Genomic DNA, 17,580 nt, shown 5'->3' on the forward strand with positions numbered 1-17,580 from the left:
GGCACATGGAGTCTCCCCCCCCTTCCCCCCCCCCCATCTTGAAGCACCCTGTGCCCCAGCCAGCTGCAGAGAAGCTGGCTGGGGTGCAGGATGCCTCATCACAGGGGATCCACAGCAGAGCTAGAAAGACTAGATGGGGTACAGTGTGCTCCAGCAGGAGCCTCTGCAGTGCTCAGAGACCGAGAAGGTAGCCCTGGGCTGCCTGCTCCCCCATCCCCATGTGCTGCTCTCCAGCTGGCTGGGGCACGGGGCATCTCAGAGCAGGGGCTGCCTGCCAGCTAGCCCCACACTGAGGCACCCTGTGCCCCAGCCAGCTCCCCCACCCTCCATAGCACCTGGAGCAGTAGAACACATTGTCCACCCTCCAAAGCCCATGGGGAGGGGTGTGAACTGTGGCACAAAGTAGCAGCACAAATTTATGCTACTACTATTTGTGCTGGTGCATATGCATTTTGTGCTGCTCATGTGGATGCAATCAATATGCCTACATGATCTGATGCACAAAAAGATATATATATTCTTCCAATCAAACACCTATCTGGATGGTACCTATTTACAAGCTGTGAAAGCTTTGTCATAGGATTGATCTGCCAGTGCTGCTGCTTTGGTCTCCCCCAGGGCTGCAGCAAAGGAGGACAAGCAGGGCAACTGCCCTAGGAACTGAAGTGAAGGGGCAGCAATAGCCACTGTCCAGCCATGGTGGTGGCACATAACAGTCACGAGCAGCTTGTTTGGGGGGTAAGCCACAGGCATTGGGGAAGGGCAGCTCCCGCTGCTGTGTGCACTCCAGAGCAAGCATGGGGAGGGGCATGTGCCCCCCAGATCTGTGCACAGGGCGAGGGTGGGCTGCTGCTGAAGACTTTGCCCCGGGTGCCAAACTTCATTGCTACAGCACTGGCCTCCCCTAATCTAAAAGTATTTTCCCCAACCAAACTAAACAATATATAAGAACTCAGTGTGTACAAAGATTTCCACTGCCAGAATATCATGCTCCATGTTGACCAAAATGCATAGATTATATTAAGATCATGTTATCATCATACTCTGGGACCTACATGCCGAGATTTAATAAATAAAAATAGGAACTCAAAGTTAGTTCTTCTTCTAAATCAGTGTCACACACTGTCATTGGACACGTCTACACAATACATTTACTGAGCATTTATAGCCCCATCCTGCTCCCTGCCAGGGCCCTGCAGCTGCATATTGTGGCCCTGGGCCTCAATATGCAGCTTCATGCAGTGAGGCCCCCCAGCCTCAGCCCCAGCCCTACCCAATTCCCCCCTCATCCCAACTTACTTGCAGGAACTGCTCTTCAGGCTGCCTGGTGTCCACATGCATGCATATGGCACCCTCTGCTTGACCACCCTTCTCCCACTCCCCTCAGCCCCTTGCAGGCTGGAATTCTGCCAGCCTGCAGAGAGTTCTTTGCAAAACTGTAAAATATGCGAGTTTCTCTGTTAAAATGAGAAATCCACATTTTCCTCAGGTAAAGAGGGAAATCCATTTTTTCTCCATTTTCCCAGGGGAAATGGAAATCCTGGATCCCTGCTGATCAGATAAAGTGCATACGTAGTCTTATGCATCTTCAGTTCAGTACATTAGTGCCTCCCTTTCAACATCTGGACACTAGAGATCTTACCTGCTGTTAGGCTGAGTGAAGCAATATATAGAATTCACTAGCCCTTCTTTTACGAATAAATACTGGCAACTGCAATTGTAATAGAATACTTTAGGGGCATAGGGTCAGTTAAGAAAGTGAGAAGTAACACTTGCACAACGTTGGTACAGTGTGTGGGCACATGTGTGCAATCTCCATATCCAAGAGCTCTCATATGACCAGTTCAGTGGATGAGCAATATTCTGGCAGGCTTTCTGCTCTTCAGGACAGATTTCTTCAATACAAGTTCTGCTCTTTCTAATTGCAGCACTCCTTCAAAGATCTGATCTTGTAGGAAGGCACATGGCTGCTGCTCTTGGGCAAAACAGAAGGGGGGGGGGAAAAGAAGAGGACCAGGAAATAACTATAAGCCTCAAAAAAGCCAAAACATCTGCCCACTAAGAATAGCTATTCATAATGCATAAAGTAAGGGATCACTCTGAAAATAGTGTGTGATGTCACCCAAAAAAACAAGCAAACAAAAAACTTCTCATGAATTGGTTCAGCAGTCTTTGACCAATTTCTTGTTTTCTACTCAGTACTACAAAAGATTACTATACAAGCTTTCAGAAATGATTCATAAAGTAGACAGTGACCCCTAAACAACACACTATATACATATTCGTATATCTAGAAGGGAATCCTTTAAATCAGGTACAGTAAAAATAAAACCCACATAAGAAAAGGCTCCTACTCTGCTTCTGAGATGTATAAGCTATTTATAGAAGTTTTACATAAATGTCAGTGTTTATTGAAATGAGGGAATTAAACAATCCAAACTAAAAATAGGTATGACAGGAGGATGTGCCATCTAGGCTTCTACATTTAGCTTTATAATACCCATCAGATAAAACCTTCACCACTCTTGTCCTGTACCACAACTGTAACGGCTAGTTGCACCTTTGTCCTTTTGCTGGTCTCTCTGACTTCATCCCCCCAGGCTTCGAGCCTCATGTCTTTGCCTTTCCTGGAGTGCAATCACACAACACTTTCACATTTTGACTGAGCCCTGGGCTACAGTGCCCTGTGTGCAGAGCCAGCCTTAGGGAAAATGGCACCCTGGGCAGACTTGTACTTTGGTGCTTTCCCTCCCCAGCACCACCTGCCCTGCACCTGAGCAGTGCTGCTTCATGCAGAGTTAGGCGGACAGAGGCACAGGACTGGAGCAAACCCTGCCCTCACTGTCCACCCCAGCTCCTCCCGAGCAGCGGCCACAGGGACACCAGATCCCAAGCTGCAGGCAGATGGTACCAGGGGTCCCAGCCAAGAAGAGAGGGAGGTTGGCTTTTTGTGGTGACCTTGCCCTTTGCTGCTAAGCCCCACCTCTCGCTGCCCATTGGCCAGGGAGGTGGTGGCCGCACCCCTCACCAAGGGGATAATTTTGTATTCTGGGGATGCAGCAGTGGCCACCCTAGTGCTGTCCCACATGGCTGAGCCAGGGGTGCAGGAGGGGACTCCATGGAGGCAGAGAGCGGCAGCTGGGTTCAGCTGGCCCCTGCTGAGCTGGGCTGGCACCGCTCCTCCTGCTGGGGGCAGTGATCAAGTGGGGGGGGGGCGGGGAAAATGTCCATTTGGTGTCCCCTGACTACGGCACCTTAGGCAGTCACCCACATTGCCCACCCCTAAGGCTAGCTCCGCCTGTGTGTAACAGCATCTACCTAGTAGGCCCAACTGGGTTTATCTCCTGCAGTTCTTCCTTTCTGGAGTCTGCGACTAATTTTGTGTTTAGTGAGCTGAAAGACTTTAAACCAAAAGTACTGTTTAATTCTAAGAGCAGGAACAAAGTACTTAGTTTAGTCAAAGTAGATTTTATAAACAAGTCTACATACAGGCCTATCTTAACATGGAGCCTTACCACCTGTGTAGGAGCTGCAGGCCTGACTTCTACTGCTAGTAGTTCTGGATGAATCCGATTTTCCTGATCAGCTTTCCAACAAGTATGTCTTATCTTAAGAGAGCCCCTTATAATCTATGGAGAGTCGCTTGGTTTTTCAGTTACTCAAATTTATCCCTGTTTGTCTAAATCAGTTTTCTAAAATGGCTAAAGCCACAAAGCATAATTTCACAGCTAATAGTTTAGGCATTGTCTTTTCACGACCCATAAGTGTTTTAAAGGAAAAAGTGGTTTATCCTATATTTTCCTTCCTACCTGTTTTTTTTTTTTTGTTTTTTTTTTTATACCCACCTATTTAACTAGATCACTATATTTTAAACAGTAAATGCCTCAATAACCAGGGTCCTTGGAAAACATTACAATTAAGATGCGATTAACCTGTTAATCATGCCATAAATAGTAACCCACCACACACTCAGGGAATTAACGGCATGACAAAACAGGAAGCCAGCCAAAAAAATCCACAAAAGATGTATAAAATTTTTATGCATTGGTTTTCATTACACCTGAAATTGACAGTGTGGCAGAATAACCAGAGCCAACTCAGGACTCTGGTGTGGTCCTGGGTCTAGGACAGACAATCAGCTGAAACAGCCCCAGTGCAATTTCACAGCTGAGACAGGCAATCAATCAGGGACTGATGGTTGGTCCCCAGGCTGTATTCTCAGATACAGCCAAGTTGCAAGCACCCATCTTTCAACTTGCTGGTGCAGGAGGAGCCCAGGCTCCTGGGTTCCCCCTGCACTGTCAAGTTGTAATGGCACCACTTGGATCTGATCTCTGATCCTCAAATCATGTGCCCTACCATGCACGTGTGGCACAACAGGAGGCAGGATTGTTGGGATCAGAGAATCAAATCCCATCATGCCATGAAATGGATATCTGCCATGTGTCCCAGTCAACATACAGCATTCATAAAGCAATTCAGATCAGATCCACTTGCATCAAAAATACCCCAACACCTTAAGTATAACCATCCTCATGTTACAGAATGGATGAAACGGAGAAGTGAAGTGAATGTATGTATGTATTTTATCCAACAACTATTCAATGCAAAAACATATAACTAGCATTGGAAACAGAGGCTAGGACCCAGCGCTACCACCCAGAAGAGTACCTCTCAATGGGCTTCCAAATTAGTCTCCACCTTGCATGTCCAATGACTTTTCATTCCTTTCTACTCCATGGTCCAGCTTCAACAGGATGACCTAGACCATATGTAGTCCATGGCTCAGTGGTTAGGACACTTCTTGAGAAGGCGGAAACGTAGGTTCAAACCCTCTCCAGCTAAGGAGGACGCAGAGCCCAGGTATTCAATTTCCTGGGCAAGTGCCCCACTCACTAGGCTACAGGGTAAAGGGTGGCGAGGCCTTCTTCAACCATGCTATGCATGCATGATTTCTTGGTGGAATTTTCTCCATCCAAGGAACTGAGGACTTGTGGGGTCTACAAGCTTCCAAGATGGAATTTGATCACAACAGAGCTTCAGCCGGAGTTAGATGAGCAGGTGACTTTTCTGGATTGTTTCTGACTGTGCACATAGATAGACCAAGATACCTAGGGATCTTTATAGGTCAAAATTAAGATACGAAAATCAAAATCATGGACTCTAGATGCCTTAGTGGTAGCTACTGCATGGGATGGAATAGGACCACATTTAGGGACTCAGATGCTTAAAAGCTGTGCATGTGTGAGCTGGATGCCTTTGAGGCAGAACAGAATCTGAGCAACTGAGTCCAACTGCTGTGCCTCTTGGAAGAACAGCACAGATATGGCTCCTATAAAAGGAGGGTCAAAATGGCTACAAGGTCTACTGCTCTTTGTAGATAACTCAGAGATGCAGAGTTTATTGCTCTAGTTTACCTCGCCATCCAGGGGGCTACAAAAATCGCCAGAGCACCATGCGCTTCAAGATAGCCCCTTTTTGTCCTGGCATGCCTCAACGTAGGCTCCTGAGAAGAGCAGCACAGCATATTAGCACTATGGCAATTTCTTCATGGCCCTTTGTAGCACCTCTATAGTCCATCAGTGTAGGGAGAGTGATAGAGCTGAGCCAGGCAAGGAGAAAGGCATATTTTCCCTATCGTATTTTATTTAAAATGTCCAGCTTTTTTTTTTTTTAATTTGCAGTTTCCTCACTAAGTATTTGGCAGTTTCTTCCTGACCCTTTTAATAAAACCCTGGGGAAGCTCTAATTGTATAGTGTGTGTGTGTCCTTTTTGCCTTCACATACACTAATCACTAACACCAGGCAACCCTACAGACCAGTGGTTAGAACAAAAGGCTGAAGACCCAAAGGCTTCTGGAGTCTATTCCAAACCAAGCTACTGAATTACTAGAGTGAAAAATATAATTTAAAAGCAAAGCACCTCTTCCCTGCAAATTTCATTGTTACATAAAACCATTACAAAGACTGAATATATTATACTAATCATTTTCAGAGCTCCTATAAAATTCCCCCATCATTTGCAAAATCTCTATCTGTCTGTCAGCTAGTACAGAAGTGTACAAGATCTTGATAGCTTCCTTCCCCCTCTCCCCCCACCCAGAAAAACGCAAACAAGAAAAAACCCACAAAGTAGAAAACAGATGCCATCACAGATTTTTAATTTGTTTCCTAGTAAATAAAGAAAAACGTCAAGTCACACTGAAATACTTTCCAGCTGAGACAAAGTAATGAGAAAGAATCTAGCACAAGAAAAAGCATTATTTTTAAAATCAATAGAGCTTAATAAAATTTGGTCAAGCAGGCATCAGGCCATACACTTGCCATCTTCTTTGACAAGTGAATATCAGAGCTCAGCAATCTAATCGCCATTGTTGTAAATACTTTACATGAGGCTTTTCTTCCGTCACCAGCCAATATTGCCTTACAAGTCCCGATTAACTTTGGGACTGGGGCTGGGCTAATAATTATGGCCCTGTTACCAGATAGAAATTAGCCTATTTATCTGCATTAGAACTGTAGGAATCTGTTTGCCAGATTAGTTTGCTTGGCTAAATGGCCTTTCCCAGGCTTGCAGTGACTCCATCTCATAAGTAGGACTGAGTAGGACATGGTTCTCCTGCCCCATGAGACATGGAAAGTTCAAAAAAAAACAAAACCCTTCTCCTGCCGCATTGAGCCAAAACAAGAAAAAAAGTTGCAAAGATATCCAGGCACTCTAATGCATGAACATAGTCTAGATATCTTGAAAACAAACTGAGATTTGAGCCACTGGGTCCAAGTGCTCCGCCTCTGAAGGAAGAACACAGAAGTGGGTCTGTCTTCCTCATGCATAAGAGAGATCCACTATAGAACAGCCAGTAATCAAGCGACTATGGCACTCGTTTAGCATAGGAGAGAAGGGCAAAGACAGGCAGAAAAAAAGGTTTTCCACATGACTACCCTAATCACCAGGCTACTGTGAGGATTTACTGGCTCTCCCTCACTCTCTCCTGGAATTTCATTCCAGACCCGAGAGACTTTTCCTAACATTTCATTTTTGATGAACCTTTTATCCCCACGAAAAGGGGGAAGGGCTCTTGTTTTTTCCTCAACAAAGCAGGATAACCATGGTTATCAGAACTTTTTTGACCAGTCCTACTTCTGAGCTACTGGCATGAACTCAGGCCAATGTTTTATTCTGGGAATGAATGAGACTCCTTAGATTGCTGATGGAAAAATGAGCATTAAAACAAGTGCCCACTGCATAAGGAAATAAAAGTTAAGCACTGGAACTGCTTCAATAAAAGGCTGGGTTAGGCAATATCACAAGGTCATTTTGACTTGTGTTCCAAATTGAGGAATTTGTGAACGGATCCTTGTGTTGGCATCTAGGGACATCCTCCATCCCCCATCCCCCCAGAAATAGTTTACTGTGCTCTCTCCTCTGAACTACACTCTGCCCTTTCTGATTCGTCATTCTTCATATTGCTCCATGTTAGTGATTCCACTTTCAACTTTGCTATTCCGTACCATCCAAACTAGTATGTCCCAATTGGAAAAACCCGGAACAGGATAAAAGACTATGACGCACATCACTAAAGCAAAGATGGTTCAGCAGCATGCAGGTGGGTTAGCATATATGGGCATTCCCATCACCCATTGCTCCCAACTACAAGGCTATTACAGATCATCAAAAAGCCCGAGGCTGAATCGATTTAATCTTCACAGATTAGTCTATGCTGCATAGATTGAACTGATAAGCAAGTGAACGGACATTCACTCTTGATTCCAGAAATGCAACCACATGCCTGCAGTGGCCCATGCCAGAAGCTGGAGGGTACCTGAGCACACCTCCTCGCTGGCTGGAGCAGACAGCTTGGGCCAGGGCTAGTCTGCCCACCCTGCGAGAGGGGGTGCAAAGCATCCTGGGATGCTGGGGGACTGTGAGCTATCTTGAAGGGGGCTGAGGGGTTGATCTCAGACAGAAGTTCAGTAAATCAATTTAACCTGCATCAGTTAGGCATGATACATCCATCCAGGGACATCTTAAATCAGTTTTGGTTATTTTGGAAGTGGTTTATGTACACTGAACTTCTGTTGTGTTACGGATTTGAACTGGTTTCTGATAACTTCTACCAGTTTATGTACAATTTCTGTCCCTAGCCCAAAGGATTGAGGACTCTGCATACATGTATGTGCACAGTGTACACACACACTTACACAAAAGTACCAGAACCTTGGCAAAATTGCTCAGAGAAAGATTGTGATGAGAAAAGAATATATACTGAAGTAGTAAGTGCTTTCTTCTGTCTTGAGAGAAATGAAGAGAGGAAAAGCAGAAAAGCTAAGCCTCAAAAATAGCACTTATGCAGTAAAACAGGAACAGACAGAACTGAGCACAGTCTGAGAGATTAAGCTGTCCGCAACACAAATACTCACATTTCATATTTTACAGTCCTAACAATTCGTGAGCCCCCACACAGCTATTTTTGCATCTAGTGACTTCTGTTGAGTTTGAACTCAGCTCACAAGCCTGACAAACTTGGAGCAGTTTCTGGAACCAAACTTCATCACCAGGCTATTTCCTAAGCTCTCTTGGTGATTGTCCCTAATCAGCATTCAAGTGTTGATTTGTAAGGCTATCTGCTGACTTAAAGGAAGGGAACACCTCACTAATAGCCCCAGTGTTTCTCCCTGCCTGCAGCAGCAGCAGCGATAAGGACAGAGGCTCTAGCCATCTCAAAAGACAGAGAGTCACAAAGAACTCTTCTGATCACTGCTGGCATCTGGTCTTCCCCTCATTAGCACATTAAAGCTGCTCTGTCCATTCCATCAGAGCCACTCTGTCCATTCCTGCAGACTTCTCTATGGAGCCATTTACACTGCTGCTCTTTTGAAACCCCCCTAGTTCAAGAGGCACTAACCCTCTTCCCAAAGCCCCAGTTACAATCAGTGTCAAAATTTCTTATGTACAAACAGGTACTCCATAAGCACAGTCCTTTTGAATGTCAAAGTTAAAAACTGAAGCAGCTCAGGTAAAGTGGCTTCCCAATGACCGACTCCTCTTGAGACTCTCTTTTCCAATCAAATATGTGAACTTTTCATTTTATAAATGTACTGAACTCTGCAGGCTTCTGCCCTATTCAATTGCTACACTTACTGACAAACTCCTATTTCAGAATATGGCAATGACATAATTATGTATGGTACAAATTCCTAGTAAAAAAGGAAAGATTGGGATAGAGCATTAGGTCCAAAAATCTATCAGACTTCTACAGCAGAAACATGAAAGTTCTGTGCACTCTCTCTCTCCGTCACTCGGAAATCAAAGCATTTTAAATTCTGCACATTTAGAGATATTGGGGTGAATTGTAATAAACTTCCCTCTACTCAAGTACCCTTTTTTTTTCTCCCCCCAAACAAAACTAATAGGATATGAAGAGAGACACATTTCCCATATTCCTTGCACACCAAATCACAGGTAATTGTACCTGACCCTAGGGGTGATCTGTAGGTGGAATGATGGAAAGAGGGAACAGTAGGGAATTTCTGATCAGTTGTACTTCATTTTGTCCCATTTTTCAAAATCTAACTATTATTTCCCCCTCAGTAATAACCTTTGGGTAGAAGATGGCAGCACACACTTATGATACAAATCTAACATTGCTCATTCTAAAAAATATATATATCTTTGGCCATCTCAGACACTAGAATAGGAACTGCGGTTTCAACAGAAAACCTTTTCCAGATAATAGTCACACAGACCCACACATTCTGCAATGATCATATCTAAGATGATGATAAAAGCTGTAACAGGGCCAAAGTGTTTACTTTATCTACGCTCCAAAAGTTGCCTTTTTTAACAAGATAGCAACATGATTGAATATTTTTTCCTAAAGTAAAGCAGAAACTATGGGAAAGGGGCCTCATATTCATTCTTCTTCATCTGCCCTTATTCCAGGTGGACTATAATAGCTATTTGTACTTTTGAAAAAATAAAGATCCCAAAAGGAAGCTAATTCTTTTGTTTTGAACAAGAAAAGCTAAGCTGCTGAAGGTTATGAACACTCAGTCTTTTGGGGGATTGCAACAGGGACTATATTTGATCTTCAAGTTGCTTTTCATTAAAGCAGAAAGACCATAAATTATTTGGATTGTTGTTTGTCTCCCTAATCAGCCAACAGAATTATAGTTCCACTTTAGGGCAGCACAATACATTGCCTAGTTTGTATTACTCCTGGTCTAATTTTTCTAAATTCATAAAGTTTCATAGCTTGTTAGCATTTTTAGAACAATGTTATTTTCTGTCTGGTTGCAGCTTTTGAAGCCTGCAGTGTAATTTAAAGGGCTGATAATGTTTTAGGACTTCTGCTTTGGTAATGAATAGTCTTAATAGTCTTGGCACTGGCAGCAGCATAACTGCAGGAGGCAGGGAGGGAGTGGGGAGACACGGAGGGGAAGCAGGGCATCAGCTCTAGGCGCTTAGAGGGGAGTGCCAAAATAGTACTCCCCTCCAGTGGAGTCTTTGCCATAGCAGCAGCTTTGTGGCATCTGGCCATAGGAGCTGGGTGTTGAGACAAGGCAGGAGCAACAGAGGTCTGAGTCCCTGGGGCAGATAAGACCTTCCTTATCTTCCCCCCCCACAGCACTTAACACACCCTCTCCCTCACCCCAAGGGAAGTTTTGCTCAGGGCACCAAAATTGGTGGTTATGCCTCAGGCATACAGTTCAGTTCAACATTATTTGAACTTTATTATAGTCACTTTATTATATCAGGTGTGTGTCAAACCCATAACATATTAAAAGGAGGCAAAAGTTTTATTCACACTTTACCCAAACAGGTAATAGGTGCGTTTTCTGACTAGGTGACTTGAGACAGAACAGCAGTTATTGTTGGCTTGTTTTGGGAATTATATTAGTTGCCTACCTGAATTAGTTTCTAGCCTATGTGAATTATCCCTTGCACTAGAATTTCATTTTATCTCTCTTCTATCCGTGTGTCCCTTCACCAAAGATCAGCACAAATTCTGCCCCAACATCTGGGGCTTAAGTGACATGTAAGCAGTAAGCAGACTACATGACAGTTTTCTGCATAGGGTTGAATTTTACCCTATGGGAGTAAGTACAGACAGTCAAAAAGCCTGAGGCTGAATCAATTAAATCTTCTCAAGTTAGTTTAAAATCGTATAGATTGAACCAATCAGCAAGCGAATAGACATTCACTTTTGATTCTGGAAATGCAGCCACATGCCTGCAGTGAGCCAAGCCAGAAGCCACGGGGCACTGGAGTATACCTCCTTGGTCACCTGAAGCAGACAGCTTGGACCAAGGCTAGCCTGTTTACCCTGTGAAGGGGGAGGGAGGGGGGAGGTTGAGAGGAAGGTACAAAGCATTCTGGGATGCTGGGGGACTGTCAGTTAACTTGAATGTGGAACAGGGACAGAAGGTCAATAAACTGATTTAAACTAAATCAGCTAAGTCTGATACAACATCCCTCTAAGCTTATCTTAAACTGGTTTAAGCCATTTTGAAAGCCATTTATGCACACTGAACTTCTACTGTATTATAGATTTGAACCAGTTTCCAGTCACATATACGTATATGTAATTTCTGCCCCTAGCCTGGAAGCACAAGATAAGTACACTAGAAGCAGAGAAATACAAACAGAATCATTATTACAAACTGCTTTGGAGAAATGTACTCTCTCATCTTTCACATATGAGAGTAACTGTAGAGCTGTAAGTGGCATAGGATTCTGGGACAGATGGACTACCTGATTCTACCCTTAGCCGCAGTAGCATAACTAAGATGGATCAAGAAAAGCAACTTGGTGGGGCCGCAAAAATAGCAACCACAACCTCACCCAGTGGTCTGATCACTGCCACTGCCCCATGCACCCCTGCTGCCTAGGGTGCAAAACTGGCCAATTATGTGCTTAACCTAGGGCAAGGGGGTGGGGGGTGTTTTCATGCTACTGATGCTGTTTGAGCCTTCTGGGAGCACAATGATGGAAAAGTTAAGGCGTCTTACTATAGCCCCATGGGCATGAGTTTTGGTCACAAACCGAACTCAGACAAAACACTGTCTTCAGATAACCCATCTGTAAATGGGTACCTGGTCACTCAAGTTAAGAAGTCAAAGGCAGGTAGGCAGCATTCTAGTTATCCCATTTCCTTGTATGCTACTGAGTACAGAACTGACATGCATTAACCATGCTAGCACTAAGGGCTGCCAGGTTCAGCAAGACCACTTGCCTTCCATACTGTTTGCTAATAAACTTTCAAAAACATACAATGTAGCATTAAAAATAGAAAGAGTAAGAGGGTGCAAGCAGTGTAAAAGAGCGTAAGAGATGCTTAAAACTAAACAGCAAACCATTAACAGAATTGTCATCACAGAATCTGTCAAAAAACCACAGGACACTGAAAAGGGTAAGACAAAAAAAATACCACGCGTACAATACAGCACAGAGAATAGAAAAGGAAAAAAAATAAACTACTACAACATGCTTGAGGTGAATTTTCAATGGCAAACACAACTCCATCCCTTAGTTAAGGCTTAAGCAAAAAATTGTTCTGTTCCTCAGTTAAAAAGGTGGAGGTAAGTGAAGATAAATTTTGCCAGTCAGATCAGAACAAACCAGAAGCACAGTGAGAAAAAAAAAAGAAAAGAGTCTAAAAGATTTTCTGTAATTTCTTTTGCAGCTGAATTCTTAAAATCATCATCCAACACCAGAGTGGTACTTGGTATAATTCCATAGTCCAGACTTTATGAAGAACTGTATGCCAGGCTTATATCTCCCACAATAGCTTTTTTGGAGGTAAAATAGCTTTGCCACAGCACCCAAGGTATTAATTCCTTTTTTTCCCCACCCTCAAAATATCAGTTTCAGCTGTTCACCTGGTCTAAACAGAAATGCCTGAAGTAACAAGAAGAGGGAGAAGAGAATCTACTTTTTGTCCTCATTGGGATAAATGTATTGTCTGAATGAGACAACTATACCACAACTCCCCTATACTAGTTGGCCATATTTCTCCAATCTCTAATTCGCTCATGGCATACAAACTTTCTGACATGAAGCCAATACATGTTCTTTTATTAAAAGTCAGGAGGCCAAACAGGGTAGTGATGGGGAGATTCTCTGCCCTAATCTGCTTCCTTTATACAACTCGGATGACGCAAAAAGGGATGGAAAAAAAACCTCACAACTACTGTGCTGGAATATAACTGCCTGACACAAGTTTAGAGCAAACCTACACAGCTCTAAACTATGCTACGTTGATCCAGAACAAAAGAACCAAGGAGATGCAACAGGTTGATGATCTTCATCTTCTCTACTTTCCATTTTTAATGAATTGCCCTGGGTGGTAGTATGGGGAAGTGGAATCGCAGTTTATTAGGTGGCCCTCTAGGATCAGATACAGCCACCTGAACTCCAACCACAGGGTTCCACAGCCCAGGAGGGGAGCAGACAGCCAAGCAGTAAGCATGACGTAGCACTACCATATCATGTGAAACTTACTCCTGGGGCTGTAGGACAAGCAGTGGCCGGCCAGTGGGGAACAGAATGCCCCCTACCATTACCTGGTACCACTGTCCAAATTCAAATAGGTTAGCTTAAAAACTTGTGGAATGTGGCTCAAGAACACATTTTCCATTCACGATAAAATACAACATCCTCTTAACATAACTACCATGGAAGTTGTGTCCTTTCTGGATACCACTGCTGTACGGATAACAGGAAGCTTGTTCACAGTGGGAGAGGTCTTTGTCACCATTCACTGCAGGTCAAAAATATACAAATCAAAAGTTCCAATAAACGCCACAATTCCATTAAACATCTCTCTGACACTACAACCCCTCTGTGATGCTGACTTTTCTAGATTTTGTTTTACCTTTGCTTTCTGCTCTTGCCCACTTCCCCATAGAGAAATAGCATCCTTCATAAAATAGATTTTTGGAGCCATCTACTTTCATCGTCAATGCATCACTCTTCTCTGCAGCACTCTAGGGAGTTTCTGCCACTGTTTCCATATTACCATCTCATCTTGGAACCTACTGGACAAATGTTTCACTTCATCTTTCAACTTTTCCTCCATATGCTTCCACAGCTTGCAAAACAATTTTAAGTGAGAATTTGGAAGGCAATTCAGAATTCACTAGGTGACCAGATGACTGAACCACTGGGTACATCTGAGAGAGGGGGGATGCACAGCAAATAAGAGTGCCTTCCCCTTTTTCCCAGCTGGCAGGGTCCTTCCCAACCATGCCAATTCCAAGCTGTAAATAAGCTTCTGGCAATCTCTGCTGGTGCTAGTCTGTTATTTTGCTCATTTGTCTTTGAAATCTTTGCTTTATTTGGCAGGAAACAGAAGTTGAGCAGGAGTTAGCAGAACAAAATAAATAAACGAATAACCCTTCACAATGAGGTCCCAAACAAATGCTAGGTAAAAGGTGCAGATCAAATAAAATGGGCACCTATTCTTCTAACATTATCAGAGCATGGCTTCTAGTTTGCTGTCACTACTCTCCCCTTCTTCTACACTAGCAAGTTGCATTTCATAGCAAATGAAATCATAAGCATTTTGTTATGTTTCTTATAGAAGTATTTACATGAAAGCCATGACATCATAAAGGATTATAGTCATATTTTTTTAGTTTAAATAGTAATGCTTTAAGCAAAACTCTCATTGCTACATGTTGCAAGACAGGATGGCAAAAAAGATGATTTTAATCTAAAAATATATTATTATTTTTAGATGCAACATTTTTAAGGACCATTAAAAAATGATCAGTCAAATAGTGCCTGTACTTTGGGATTGGAATGGGTGGGAAACAAGAATTCCATGTCAAATTTCTGAAGTCTCAATATTTGTTTCCAGGCCACATTGGAAGAAGGGTTGGATGGGAGGAAACAGAGATTCTTCTGTCTGAATTGCCAAACTCCAAAAAACCTGGTGGCTGGAACCCTCATCTGGGATGTGGAACAATCCCAAAATCAAGACAAGAACTTAAACATGGGTTTCCACATTCCAGGTGGGTGCCTGGAAAAAAAAAACAAAAAAAAAAAACACAACATCCCCAACCAGACATAAATAAAGATACCTGAACAAAAAGATAAGAGAATCACATCCACAAAATCCACACCCGAGCAAAACTATATGGAACGGAAGAATGAACCCACTAGCTCACTGTCACAGGCAGTCCCTTTGAAGACACTACCCCTGCCCCCCAGGAGCGGAAATAGGAGAGCATACCTATCTGAGTGCTTATGACGTAGGTCTGACTCACCATACCCTCAGAAGTCCTTTGTCACCCTCCCAACTGTAACTTCTCTTCTTTAGAGAGAGTAAGTGTAGAGCTGGCAGAGACTGGAACTGCCGAAGGGAAGAGATGCAGAATTTTCTATATAAGCAGTAAGCATATATGAAAATCACCAAGGTCTAGCTGAGTAGAAGCACCAGGTAAACTTCACCATTCTGAGTTATAAATGTTATACAAGAGAACGTATCAGATATGATTCTATTGATTTCAACTATTTTTCTATCTTCCATATGCTTGAATACCCAAGTACAAATATTTTCTCCTAGAGAAATGTTCCTGAGACCTCCAAGAGAATTATAGCAGTTCATTAATTGAAAGTAATGACAGTATTCTGTAAGGAATCAGACATATACCTTCAGGAATTATGGTAATAAAGATAATTCCATCCACTATATTCTGGGGAGGTCATCAGGTTTTCTTTTCCCCTTCCTCCTAGCAATTTAGCCACACAGCACTCACCCAGGACTGATGCCAAGGCTAAGTCAGATACAAGCACTTGTAAACCTCAGGTATTATTAGCAATGCTGTAGTTCAGAGGTTCCCAAACTTTCTTATTGAGTACCCAGTTCCAGAGTTACCAGATGCCCCCATACATTTTGTATTTTAACCCCTTAAATGCCAATCATTATAATGAAAATTAAATCCGCTGTTGCACAATTTCTCCCGCGTGCCCCCCACCAATGTCTTGAGTACCTCCAGGGATGTGCATATCACAGCTTGGGAACCCTTGCTGTAGTTGCTCTGTATGGCACGTGAAATTGCATATGATAAAGCAGTAGTTGCAGCTGGCTTCCCAGAAAGGAGCTGGGGATGCTGCTGAATTATGTTTCCTCCTGTTCTTGTGGAAAGTAACCGCACACATACAGACTCCCAGTTCATGTTTGTTCTGAATTATTAGAAATCAGATGTGACCATATCCAAGCCAGCAGAGAGAACAGAAAAATTAAACAAATTGTTCCAGTGTTTCACAGAATTCATGCCTGCATTAGGTGAATCATCTACCCCATTCTCCTTAACATCTTAAAAAATTCACAGTTTTGAACTGCATTGCATAGGCAAATCAAACAGTGTCTCATCAACACTTCCCTGCTATTAACTACATGTCTTCTTGACAAAGCAAACTTGCTTAAGTAATCAAAAAAATCAAGCAACAACTGCTCCAGACCCATTTAAAATCTGCAGAGGCATGAGACTTTTGTTTGTTTGAGTTATTATACACATACAGGCACCACACAATAAACCCACATGCAAACAGAGACTACACGGATCGCCTCAGCGAGGCCAATTTTACAGCTCTGTTCTGCCTCCTCCCATTTCATAGCTCCAGTCAGAGAAGCACCGGTATAACCTTCTTCAGGGATTCTGCCTTTCAAACGCAAAGCTACAGAAAACCCAACATTGTGGAGATTCCCATTATTCGTTTTGGAGAGTTAATCTCAGAGTCTCATAGCACAAGCAAAGCAGAAACACTTGGACTCTAGTCTCTGGAGTGCAAGTTTTCTTAGGAAGGCAGTCACTAGCTGGGTGAAAGCTAGTTTTCTCCGGATCTGGAGGACAAGAGGAGTGGGGAGAGGGAATCCAGGGTGGCCACAGCTAGGCAGCGGATGGGGTGAGGTACCCAGATCTGTGCCAAGGGTGAACAATGAGGAGGAGCACTGGGTTATGAACTCTTGCCCTTTCCCATTAAACACTGGGGGACAAGGACTCTCACCCCTGACCCTTCCTAGCAAGAGGCTGCTTTTGTGTGGCACCTGGTCCCCCTTCGTCTCCCCAGAATGGCTTTACTGGGGGAGACACTCCAGCCAGGTGGCACCTGCTTTGCTCGCCAGGCTCTGCACCACCCACAGCAGGCACACGAGGGCAGGGTGGTCACCCTATCCAGAGGCTTCCAGGACAGGATAGAAGAGATAGCACAGCAGCTCTGTGTGTGTGCGCACACATGGGTCGGCATACATGAGGGTGAGTAAGCGTGCACACATGAGAGCAAGGGTGACAGTGCATACCTGAGAGCATGTGTGCACAACAGTGAAGGTGACAGTGCATGTGCAACAGAGTGCATGTGCATGAGAACATGGTGCACAAGGGTGAGGGAGACCGTGCATGCGAGAGAGCATGTGTGAATGAGTGTGTGTGCATGTGCAAGAGTGAGGGTGACAGTGCATGTGTGAGAGCACATGGGTGCGTGCGTGCACAAGACCGAAGGTGACAGCGCATGTGTGAGAGCACACGCGCATGAGGCAGCATGTGTGCATGCACAAGAGAGAGGGTGACGGG

Source organism: Gavialis gangeticus, unplaced genomic scaffold, assembly GCF_001723915.1.
Source record: "Gavialis gangeticus isolate Ggan-Ray unplaced genomic scaffold, GavGan_comp1, whole genome shotgun sequence".
NCBI lineage: Eukaryota > Metazoa > Chordata > Crocodylia > Gavialidae > Gavialis > Gavialis gangeticus.